Genomic DNA, 14,568 nt, shown 5'->3' with positions numbered 1-14,568 from the left:
ATATTGTAGGTGTAATAGTTGTTGACACACTAGTTATATTGTAGGTGTAATAGTTGTTTGACACACTAGTTATATTGTAGGTGTAATAGTTTGACACACTAGTTATATTGTAGGTGTAATAGTTTGACACACTAGTTATATTGTAGGTGTAATAGTTTGTGTGACACACTAGTTATATTGTAGGTGTAATAGTTTGACACACTAGTTATATTGTAGGTGTAATAGTTTGACACACTAGTTATATTGTAGGTGTAATAGTTTGTGTGACACACTAGTTATATTGTAGGTGTAATAGTTTGTTGACACACTAGTTATATTGTAGGTGTAATAGTTTGTGTGACACACTAGTTATATTATAGGTGTAATAGTTTGACACACTAGTTATATTGTAGGTGTTATAGTTTGCGTGACACACTAGTTATATTGTAGGTGTAATAGTTTGACACACTAGTTATATTGTAGGTGTTATAGTTGTGACACACTAGTTATATTGTAGGTGTAATAGTTTGACACACTAGTTATATTGTAGGTGTAATAGTTTGACACACTAGTTATATTGTAGGTGTAATAGTTTGTTTGACACACTAGTTATATTGTAGGTGTAATAGTTTGACACACTAGTTATATTGTAGGTGTAATAGTTGTTTGACACACTAGTTATATTGTAGGTGTAATAGTTTGTTTGACACACTAGTTATATTGTAGGTGTAATAGTTTGACACACTAGTTATATTGTAGGTGTAATAGTTTGTTTGACACACTAGTTATATTGTAGGTGTAATAGTTTGACACACTAGTTATATTGTAGGTGTAATAGTTTGACACACTAGTTATATTGTAGGTGTAATAGTTTGACACACTAGTTATATTGTAGGTGTAATAGTTGTTGACACACTAGTTATATTGTAGGTGTAATAGTTTGACACACTAGTTATATTGTAGGTGTAATAGTTTGACACACTAGTTATATTGTAGGTGTAATAGTTGTTGACACACTAGTTATATTGTAGGTGTAATAGTTTGACACACTAGTTATATTGTAGGTGTAATAGTTTGACACACTAGTTATATTGTAGGTGTAATAGTTTGACACACTAGTTATATTGTAGGTGTAATAGTTTGTTTGACACACTAGTTATATTGTAGGTGTAATAGTTTGACACACTAGTTATATTGTAGGTGTAATAGTTTGACACACTAGTTATATTGTAGGTGTAATAGTTTGACACACTAGTTATATTGTAGGTGTAATAGTTTGACACACTAGTTATATTGTAGGTGTAATAGTTTGACACACTAGTTATATTGTAGGTGTAATAGTTTGACACACTAGTTATATTGTAGGTGTAATAGTTTGACACACTAGTTATATTGTAGGTGTAATAGTTTGACACACTAGTTATATTGTAGGTGTAATAGTTTGACACACTAGTTATATTGTAGGTGTAATAGTTTGACACACTAGTTATATTGTAGGTGTAATAGTTTGACACACTAGTTATATTGTAGGTGTAATAGTTTGACACACTAGTTATATTGTAGGTGTAATAGTTTGACACACTAGTTATATTGTAGGTGTAATAGTTTGACACACTAGTTATATTGTAGGTGTAATAGTTTGACACACTAGTTATATTGTAGGTGTAATAGTTTGACACACTAGTTATATTGTAGGTGTAATAGTTTGACACACTAGTTATATTGTAGGTGTAATAGTTTGACACACTAGTTATATTGTAGGTGTAATAGTTTGTTTGACACACTAGTTATATTGTAGGTGTAATAGTTTCGACACACTAGTTATATTGTAGGTGTAATAGTTTGTTTGACACACTAGTTATATTGTAGGTGTAATAGTTTGTTGACACACTAGTTATATTGTAGGTGTAATAGTTTTGACACACTAGTTATATTGTAGGTGTAATAGTTTGACACACTAGTTATATTGTAGGTGTAATAGTTTGACACACTAGTTATATTGTAGGTGTAATAGTTTGACACACTAGTTATATTGTAGGTGTAATAGTGTTGACACACTAGTTATATTGTAGGTGTAATAGGTGTTTGACACACTAGTTATATTGTAGGTGTAATAGTTTGTTGACACACTAGTTATATTGTAGGTGTAATAGTTTGACACACTAGTTATATTGTAGGTGTATATAGTGTGTGACACACTAGTTATATTGTAGGTGTAATAGTTTGTGTGACACACTAGTTATATTGTAGGTGTAATAGTTTGACACACTAGTTATATTGTAGGTGTAATAGTTTGACACACTAGTTATATTGTAGGTGTAATAGTTTGACACACTAGTTATATTGTAGGTGTAATAGTTTGTGTGACACACTAGTTATATTGTAGGTGTAATTAGTTTGTTGACACACTAGTTATATTGTAGGTGTAATAGTTTGACACACTAGTTATATTGTAGGTGTAATAGTTGTTTGACACACTAGTTATATTGTAGGTGTAATAGTTTGTTCGACACACTAGTTATATTGTAGGTGTAATAGTTTGACACACTAGTTATATTGTAGGTGTAATAGTTTGACACACTAGTTATATTGTAGGTGTAATAGTTTGTGTGACACACTAGTTATATTGTAGGTGTAATAGTTTGACACACTAGTTATATTGTAGGTGTAATAGTTTGACACACTAGTTATATTGTAGGTGTAATAGTCTGTTTGACACACTAGTTATATTGTAGGTGTAATAGTCTAACACACTAGTTATATTTTAGGTGTAATAGTTTGACACACTAGTTATATTGTAGGTGTAATAGTGTGTGACACACTAGTTATATTGTAGGTGTAATAGTTTGTGTGACACACTAGTTATATTGTAGGTGTAATAGTTTGTGTGACACACTAGTTATATTGTAGGTGTAATAGTTTGACACACTAGTTATATTGTAGGTGTAATAGTTTGTTTGACACACTAGTTATATTGTAGGTGTAATAGTTTGACACACTAGTTATATTGTAGGTGTAATAGTTTGTGACACACTAGTTATATTGTAGGTGTAATAGTTTGTTTGACACACTAGTTATATTGTAGGTGTAATAGTTTGACACACTAGTTATATTGTAGGTGTAATAGTTTGACACACTAGTTATATTGTAGGGTAAAAAAGTTTTTGACACCTAGTTTTTGTAGGTGTAATAGTTTTTGACCCTATTATATTTAGGTTAAAATTTTTTACCACTAGTTATTTTAGGTGTAATATTTGACCACTATTTATGTGGTTTTAAAAGTTTTTACCACTAGTTTATTGTGGGGTAATAGGTTTGACCCTTTTTAGGGGGTAATTTTAAACTAGTTTAAGGGGAAATTTTTTAAAAACTTTTTTTTGTATTGTTTTCCCATTTTTTGGGTTTTTTTGCCCATGAAATTTTGGGTTTAAAGTTTCCCTTTAATTTTGGGGTTTGTTTTTTGAAAAAATTTATTTTTAATGGTTTTCAACTGTTTTTTTAGTGAAAGTTTTTCCCCTTTTCTTGGGGAATGGTTTTTTCACCCATTATTGTATTATTTTAAAACGTTTTATAATTGTAGGTGAAAGTTTACAAAATTAGTTATATTGTAGGGAATAGTTTTTTGGGCCCTGTTTCAGGTAAATTTTTTTGATTTAGTACCTAGTTTAGTGTCATTGACACTTATCTGTATCTGACATTTTCCGATTCACTCTGTCTGTTTCACTTGCGGAATTGCAAATAGCAATAATAGTTCGTCATTCAATGTGTTCCTGTCTTTTAGAATAAAAAACTGATTGTGATTTCCATGGTAACGAACTGTTTTCAGTGACCAGTGGTCTCCGGGGATGCATTTCTGGCGGGATCGATATCATTCCGATTATTGGTAATGATAAAACAGATTTACGATGATCAACTCTGTAAAGCCTGAAGCAGTTATCACAAACTTAGTGTATATTGATTTACACTAGTAAGTAGTTTGGCCTTTGTGTTCAGGTCAATTCAACCAGACGAAGTTCCAGGTCTTTATTAACAGCTAAGAGTCATGTCATGAAGATTAATGCCATCGCTAACAACGAAATACCCTAGATAATACTAATTACTCTCACAAACCTAACACCGCAATACCCTACATAATACTAATTACTCTCACAAACCTAACACAATACCCTACATAATACTTATTACTCTCACAAACCTAACACAATACCCTACATAATACTTTTTACACTCACAAACCTTAAACATTCCTACACCTGTAAATACTACTTACTTAATACACTCACAAACCTAAACAATTCCTACACCGGTAAATACTACTTAATACACTCACAAACCGGCTTACACTAGCAAGCTATACATACTAATTACACTCACAAACCTATAAATGTTACACCAACACATACTAATACTTGTTACACTCACAAACCTAATATATTGTTTAAAATGACATACTTATACACTGCTTACACTTACAGACTATACATACTAAATACACTCACATACCTATACACTGCTTACACTTACAGACTATACATACTAAATACACTCACATACCTATACACTGCTTACACTTACAGACTATACATACTAAATACACTCACATACCTATACACTGCTTACACTTACAGACTATACATACTAATTACACTCACATACTTATACACTGCTTACACTTACAGACTATACATACTAATTACACTCACTTACCTATACACCGCTTACACTTACAGACTATACATACTAAATACACTTACATACCTATACACTGCTTACACTTACAGACTATACATACTAAATACACTCACATACATATACACTGCTTACACTTACAGACTATACATACTAAATACACTCACATACCTATACACTGCTTACACTTACAGACTATACATACTAATTACACTCACTTACCTATACACTGCTTACACTTACAGACTATACATACTAATTACACTTACATACCTATACACTGCTTACACTTACAGACTATACATACTAAATACACTCACATACCTATACACTGCTTACACTTACAGACTATACATACTAATTACACTCACATACCTATACACTGCTTACACTTACAGACTATACATACTAATTACACTTACATACCTATACACTGCTTACACTTACAGACTATACATACTAATTACATTTACTTATCTATACACTGCTTACACTTACAGACTATACATACTAAATACACCCACATACCTATACACTGCTTACACTTACAGACTATACATACTAATTACACTCACATACCTATACACTGCTTACACTTACAGACTATACATACTAATTACACTCACATACATTTGTACCTATACACTGCTTACACTTACAGACTATACATACTAATTACACTCACTTACCTATACACTGCTTACACTTACAGACTATACATACTAATTACACTCACATACCTATACACTGCTTACACTTACAGACTATACATACTAATTACACTCACATACCTATACACTGCTTACACTTACAGACTATACATACTAATTACACTCACACACCTATACACTGCTTACACTTACAGACTATACATACTAATTACATTTACTTATCTATACACTGCTTACACTTACAGACTATACATACTAAATACACCCACATACCTATACACTGCTTACACTTACAGACTATACATACTAATTACACTCACATACCTATATACTGCTTACACTTACAGACTATACATACTAATTACACCCACATACCTATACACTGCTTACACTTACAGACTATACATACTAATTACACTCACATACCTATACACTGCTTACACTTACAGACTATACATACTAATACACTCACATACCTATACACTGCTTACACTTACAGACTATACATACTAATTACACTCACATACCTATACACTGCTTACACTTACAGACTATACATACTAATTACACTCACATACCTATACACTGCTTACACTTACAGACTATACATACTAATTACACTCACATACCTATACACTGCTTACACTTACAGACTATACATACTAATTACACTCACATACCTATACACTGCTTACACTTACAGACTATACATACTAATTACACTCACATACCTATACACTGCTTACACTTACAGACTATACATACTAAATACACTCACATACCTATACACTGCTTACACTTACAGACTATACATACTAAATACACTCACATACCTATACACTGCTTACACTTACAGACTATACATACTAAATACACTCACATACCTATACACTGCTTACACTTACAGACTATACATACTAAATACACTCACATACCTATACACTGCTTACACTTACAGACTATACATACTAATACACTCACATACCTATACACTGCTTACACTTACAGACTATACATACTACATACACTCACATACCTATACACTGCTTACACTTACAGACTATACATACTAATTACACTCACATACCTATACACTGCTTACACTTACAGACTATACATACTAATTACACTTACATACCTATACACTGCTTACACTTACAGACTATACATACTAATTACACTCACATACCTATACACTGCTTACACTTACAGACTATACATACTAATTACACTCACATACCTATACACTGCTTACACTTACAGACTATACATACTAATTACACTCACATACCTATACACTGCTTACACTTACAGACTATACATACTAATTACACTCACATACCTATACACTGCTTACACTTACAGACTATACATACTAAATACACTCACATACCTATACACTGCTTACACTTACAGACTATACATACTAATTACACTCACATACCTATACACTGCTTACACTTACAGACTATACATACTAATTACACTCACATACCTATACACTGCTTACACTTACAGACTATACATACTAATTACACTCACATACCTATACACTGCTTACACTTACAGACTATACATACTAATTACACTCACATACCTATACACTGCTTACACTTACAGACTATACATACTAATTACACTCACATACCTATACACTGCTTACACTTACAGACTATACATACTAATTACACTCACATACCTATACACTGCTTACACTTACAGACTATACATACTAATTACACTCACATACCTATATACTGCTTACACTTACAGACTATACATACTAATTACACTCACATACCTATACACTGCTTACACTTACAGACTATACATACTAATTACACTCACATACCTATACACTGCTTACACTTACAGACTATACATACTAATTACACTCACATACCTATACACTGCTTACACTTACAGACTATACATACTAATTACACTCACATACCTATACACTGCTTACACTTACAGACTATACATACTAAATACACTCACATACCTATATACTGCTTACACTTACAGACTATACATACTAATTACACTCACTTACCTATACTACTGCTTACACTTACAGACTATACATACTAAATTACACTCACATACCTATACACTGCTTACACTTACAGACTATACATACTAATACACTTACATACCTACTACACTGCTACACTTACAGAACTATACATACTAAATACACTCACATACCTATACACTGCTTACACTTACAGACTATACATACTAAATACACCCACATACCTATATACTGCTTACACTTACAGACTATACATACTAATTACTCTCACATACCTATACACTGCTTACACTTACAGACTATACATACTAATACACTACATACCTATACACTGCTTACACTTACAGACTATACATACTAAATACACTCACTTACCTATACACTGCTTACACTTACAGACTATACATACTAATTACACTCACTTACCTATACACTGCTTACACTTACAGACTATACATACTAATTACACTCACATACCTATACACTGCTTACACTTACAGACTATACATACTAATTACATTTACATACCTACAAACTACTTACACACTACCAAAGTATGTATACTAATTAAACCCACAGACATCAATGTTGTTCAGACTCACAAACCACCAATATGCTTACAATCAATAAACATTAATACTGACAAACCCTACATACATTTAACACAAACAAACCTACATATCATTAATACTGACAAGCCCTACATATCTTTAACACAAACAAATCTACATACCATTAATACTGACAAATCATATATAATGTTAACACTAACAAACCCTATATGCTATATGTACTTGTTTTTTCATGTCATGTTGTCGTTTTGCAGGTTTAGTTAGAATTTCGATTTTGATGAAGATTTTGGTAATCCCTTTTGCTTCATTGATGACTGTATAGTACATTTCTGAAGTGACCTGCATTTGTCCGATACCGTATGGCCATGTCGTAGTTCACCTCCGATACCGTGTGACCATGTAATAGTCCACCCCCGATACCGTGTGACCATGTAATAGTTCATCTCCGATACCGTGTGACCATGTAATAGTCCACCCCCGATACCGTGTGACCATGTAGTAGTCCACCTCCGATACCGTGTGCCCATGTAATAGTCCACCTCCGATACCATGTGATCATGTAATAGTTCATCTCCGATACCGTGTGACCATGTAATAGTCCACCTCTGATACCATGTGACCATGTAATAGTCCACCTCCGATACCGTGTGACCATGTAATAGTCCACCTCCGATACCGTGTGACCATGCAATAGTCCACCCCCGATACCGTGTGACCATGTAATAGTCCAACCCCGATACCGTGTGACCATGTAATAGTCCACCCCCGATACCGTGTGACCATGTTATAGTTCACCTCCGATACCGTGTGACCATGTAATAGTTCATCTCCGATACCGTGTGACCATGTAATAGTTCATCTCCGATACCGTGTGACCATGTAATAGTCCACCTCCGATACCGTGTGACCATGTAATAGTCCATCTCCGATACCATGTGACCATGTAATAGTCCACCCCCGATACCGTGTGACCATGCAATAGTCCACCCCCGATACCGTGTGACCATGTAATAGTCCATCTCCGATACCGTGTGACCATGTAATAGTCCACCCCCGATACCGTGTGACCATGTTATAGTTCACCTCCGATACCGTGTGACCATGTAATAGTCCACCCCCGATACCGTATGGCCATGTAGTAGTCCACCTCCGATACCGTGTGACCATGTTATAGTTCACCTCCGATACCGTGTTACCATGCAATAGTCCACCCCCGATACCGTGTGACCATGTAATAGTCCATCTTCGATACCGTGTGACCATGTAATAGTCCACCCCCGATACCGTGTGACCATGTTATAGTTCACCTCCGATACCGTGTGACCATGTAATAGTCCACCCCCGATACCGTATGGCCATGTAGTAGTCCACCTCCGATACCGTGTGACCATGTTATAGTTCACCTCCGATACCGTGTGACCAAGTAATAGTCCACCTCCGATACCGTATGGCCATGTAGTAGTCCACCTCCGATACCGTATGGCCATGTAATAGTCCACCTCCGATACCATGTGATCATGTAATAGTTCATCTCCGATACCGTGTGACCATGTAATAGTCCACCTCCGATACCGTGTGACCATGTAATAGTCCACCCCCGATACCGTGTGACCATGTAATAGTCCACCTCCGATACCGTGTGACCATGTAATAGTCCACCTCCGATACCGTGTGACCATGTAATAGTCCACCTTCGATACCGTGTGACCATGTAATAGTCCATCTCCGATACCGTGTGACCATGCAATAGTCCACCTCCGATACCGTGTGACCATGTAATAGTCCACCTCCGATACCGTGTGACCATGTAATAGTCCACCTCCGATACCGTGTGACCATGTAATAGTCCACCTCCGATACCGTGTGACCATGTAATAGTCCACCCCCGATACCGTGTGACCATGTAATAGTCCACCCCCGATACCGTGTGACCATGTAATAGTCCAACTCCGATACCGTGTGACCATGTAATAGTCCACCTCCGATATCGTTTGACCATGTTATAGTCCACCTCTTAAACATGTACGTGTATAAGTCAAAAACATACGTGTATTAGTCAAAAACATATACGTGTATCAGTCAAAAACATACGTTTATCAGTCAAAAACATACGTGTATCAGTCAAAAACATATACGTGTATCAGTCAAAAATATACTTGTATAAGTAAAAAATATATACGTGAATAAGTAAAAAACATACGTGTATCAGTCAAAACATATACGTGTATCAATCAAAAACATACGTGTATAAGTCAAAACATATACGTGTATCAGTCAAAAGCATATACGTGTGTAAGTCAAAAATATACGTGTATCAGTCAAAAACATACGTGTAGAAGTCAAAAGCATAAGTGTATAAGTCAAAAACATACGTGTATAAGTCAAAAAAATACGTGTATCAGTCCAAAACATATACGTGTATCAGTCAAAAGCATAAGTGTATCAGTCAAAAACATACGTGTATCACTCAAAAATATACGTGTATAAGTAAAATAACATATACATGTATCAGTCAAAACATACGTGTATCAGTCAAAAACATATATGTATAAGTAAATAAAAGATAATGTGTTGTCAAAAATACATAGGTCAAGTCAAAAATATGATCAGTCAAAAAATAACGTGTGTCAGTGCAAAAGACATATCAGTGTAGTCAGTCAAACCATAGTTGTATCATAAAAATCATCAGTTTGTAAAAACATATACATGTATCAGTCAAACATTGTGTATCAGTCAAATACAGTTTGTATAGAAATACATATGTATACATTGTTGTATAACATCATGTAATGTGTGAAACATATATCAGTTGTGTCATGAAATCATAGTTGGATAGACACATCATCAGTTTGTGTATAGACACATCATCAGTTTGTGTATAGACACATCATCAGTTTGTGTATAGACACATCATCAGTTTGTGTATAGACACATCATCAGTTTGTGTATAGACATGTCATCAGTTTGTGTATAGACACATCATCAGTTTGTGTATAGACACATCATCAGTTTGTGTATAGACACATCATCAGTTTGTGTACTAAGACAATTCATCAGTTTGTGTATAGACACATCATCAGTTTGTGTATGGACACATCATCAGTTTGTGTATGACATATCATAAGTTTGTGTATAGACACTCATCAGTTTGTGTATAGACACATCATCAGTTTGTGTATAGACACATCATCAGTTTGTGTATAGACACATCATCAGTTTGTGTATAGACACATCATCAGTTTGTGTATAGACATATCATCAGTTTGTGTATAGACACATCATCAGTTTGTGTATAGACACATCATCAGTTTGTGTATAGACACATCATCAGTTTGTGTATAGACACATCATCAGTTTGTGTATAGACACATCATCAGTTTGTGTATAGACACATCATCAGTTTGTGTATAGACACATCATCAGTTTGTGTATAGACACATCATCAGTTTGTGTATAGACACATCATCAGTTTGTGTATAGACACATCATCAGTTTTTGAATAGACATATCATGATGTTCTGTATATTCCTATCAAACATTATGTTATATATGTTCACGGTAGCTGATAAGGTGATGCATTGGAAAGTAAACGAACGGTACACGTAGCATGACCTGTACGAGTAATCTCCCTTTCACCACATGTTAGGTCACTGATGAAGTAAACCAATCATTCTCGGGGATTCTCGACCCCTATATTAAAAATAATAACATCAATATGGGCACGTTTAAAGGGTGGAAATGAACCCTTCTATTTATTGGTCTACAGCCCGATTCATTAAATTCTTCGATAAAGTTTGAAACGGTTGTACATATAAGACATTAGGTAGTTTGCAACAAAATTTCTTAAGGGTCATCTATTTAGCAAAATTATATTACACGGGTTAGTTTGAATCTGCGGTTATAGAATATTAACATACTATATTTATTAATCTCGGATTTTAGGATTAGTTTGAATCTGCGGATATAGAAAATTAACATCATACTATATTTATTAATCTCGGATTATAGGGTTAGTTTGAATCTCCGGTTATAGAAATTTTATATTGGCTGAATGTAATATGGATTCATTTCACTCGGAGCAAGGGATGTTTCCAGCTGTTTGTTGACGAGCGTCACTTTGAAACTAGGTCTTCAAAGCGCTTGACTCTGATGGACTTGGTTTAAACAGTATTGTATTACCAAAAATATTTACAATACATTGGGGTCAATATATACAACAATTAAATACCGGGATTTGACAACAAGAGTGCTCTCTTATTTTAAGCCATCTCCCTAAAGTGAATGACTTACAAATGGGCCGTACAAATAAGTTAATCTATTACAAAAGAAGAAAAAAAAAATAAGATCATATAACAAGACCGACTAGAATCGTTATAGTAATATTGATATTTGTAGTTATAAACAGGGAACAAAATTCTTTCATAGAGATACTTATTAGTAGAGAGAGAGAGAGAGAGAGAGAGAGAGAGAGAGAGAGAGAGAGAGAGAGAGAGAGAGAGAGAGAGAGAGAGAGAGAGAGAGAGAGAGAGAGAGAGAGAGTCAAAATACTATGCCTATGGGGAATATAATTAGGCTTTTGACCAGATTAAGTTTAAAATCAAATTTGAAGTTATTCTGTTCAAGAATAAAAATTCTATGGTCATTTTACTACCCCTACCCCTGGCCAGGGGCCAATTTTCACTAACTGAGCAGGGTCACCATGCAAACATTCCTGTTTTGCACACAATGTTGATGGAATAGTTGCAATGAATTTATGACAATAACACACATTCAGCAGACTAACTTGTGTCATATTTTTATTATGCTCTTGAAAAAAATAAAGATGTTATAACATGTTAATTAAGAAAAACTTGAAAATTCAAGATTTAAAAAAGATTTTTGTATATATTAGTGAATAACTTTTTTATTTGATGTCTCAGCCTGTCTAACTTTTTGCATTCTGAAAGACCAGTTTTTAAAGATAATATTTACATAGACACACTTGGGGGTCACGTAGTAGTAATCAGGTAATTAGTGGTCAAGTGGTCAAGGGTCCCCTGGGGGTACACTGTTCTGGAAGTCTACCTCAGAGTATTAAAGAGAGCATAACTTGTACTGGCACCAAGTAATGTGACTGAATTTTCATGTTAAGTAATTCTGGGAAGTTACACAACATCTCACCGTTTAAATATTTGGCATAAATTCAAGTTTTCAATGATTTTTTTGAAATATAAAATGGGATTTTACAATTATTTAAGGAAAAATTTCATTTAAATGCTTAAAATGTGAAGTTAAATTCATTTTTCTAAAATCATTACTTCAATTATATAAAGTGATACTAAAGCTGTACTCAAATATGCAAAGACAATTAATATATTTGCACAAGTATGGAAATTACAGTGAGTTTAATGTGCATAGGTATGCCTCATACTTGACTAATTTTCAGACCCAAATCTGGAGTGGCGTGACGGACAAACTTTGAACCTATTTAAACTCATGAATACTTTAAAACAAAGGTCACAATTGAGCAAATTCCCTTTGTGACAGAGGAAATGTTTAATTATCAATTAAAGTTTCACAAGTCTGATGTAAAATTTCACTGTATATCTACATTATGTGTCCTTCTGAGAGACCATGTCCTTGGACAGGGCAAAATCCTATCATCTGTTTTTGCATGAATACCAAATTTTCAATGATCTGTGTTTAAAATGCCAAAAAACATATTTAAACCATTCGCTTACATAGAACGAAGGAAATAATAAAGGAAAAACCTGTTCTGAGAAAAATGTGTTGAAATATTGTGAATTAGAATGTATACACTATATCACATTGAGTGAAATTCAAATATTTGGGAGGGGGGAACAATATCGTGTTGTTTTCTTTCAAATTTTGAATTAAAATTAATTTTAACCACTACTTTCACAAGATACATACATTACACTTTATGCCCAGCTTATAACAACAGCACCTGCTTTGTTGCATGTAGAAAAGATTTTTGACAGAAAATGTGAAATTTTAGAAGATTTTGTGATTAATTCCAATAATAATCATGATTTTTCAATCACAATTTTACAAAATAATCTACATTTGCTATGTGGCCAGTCATTTAACATGTCAGCACACCATGTACTATTGGAAAATATAGCCCCTGACTTTGTACAGTACATGTAAATAGTGAAATGAGCAAAACTGCGGTTAACAGTATTACGGTTTTTACCCTAAAAGTTATACCAAAATATAGCGCAAAACCGTTTATCTTCATAAAAACTGCTAGTACACATCTGAAACTTTAAAGTAACCTCAAAGCGTATACTAGAAATGTGTAGCAAACACAAATACCAACATGTTTTCTCGACAACCATGTCCAGTGTGATCAGAGACAAGGATCCGCAATAGAAACGATCATCGAAACGAGGTGTATTGGGGGTGTAGTTACTAAAATGAAGCTGTCATTAATTAAAAACTCACAGAAAGTACGTGAAATGTCATCTGCATATAGGTAAAATACACACAACTGCACAGGAAATGTTAAAAGTTCGCGATGTTTCTAATTTAAGGTCCACGCGCGAATTTATGGGGATTCCTCTGATTTCCCATAAATCCAAGCACTTGTGAGTGGTCGCCAAAAGTTGTAAAAATG

This window comes from Pecten maximus, chromosome 2 (assembly GCF_902652985.1).
Source record: "Pecten maximus chromosome 2, xPecMax1.1, whole genome shotgun sequence".
Lineage (NCBI taxonomy): Eukaryota > Metazoa > Mollusca > Bivalvia > Pectinida > Pectinidae > Pecten > Pecten maximus.
Note: the sequence above shows the minus strand (reverse complement) of the source record.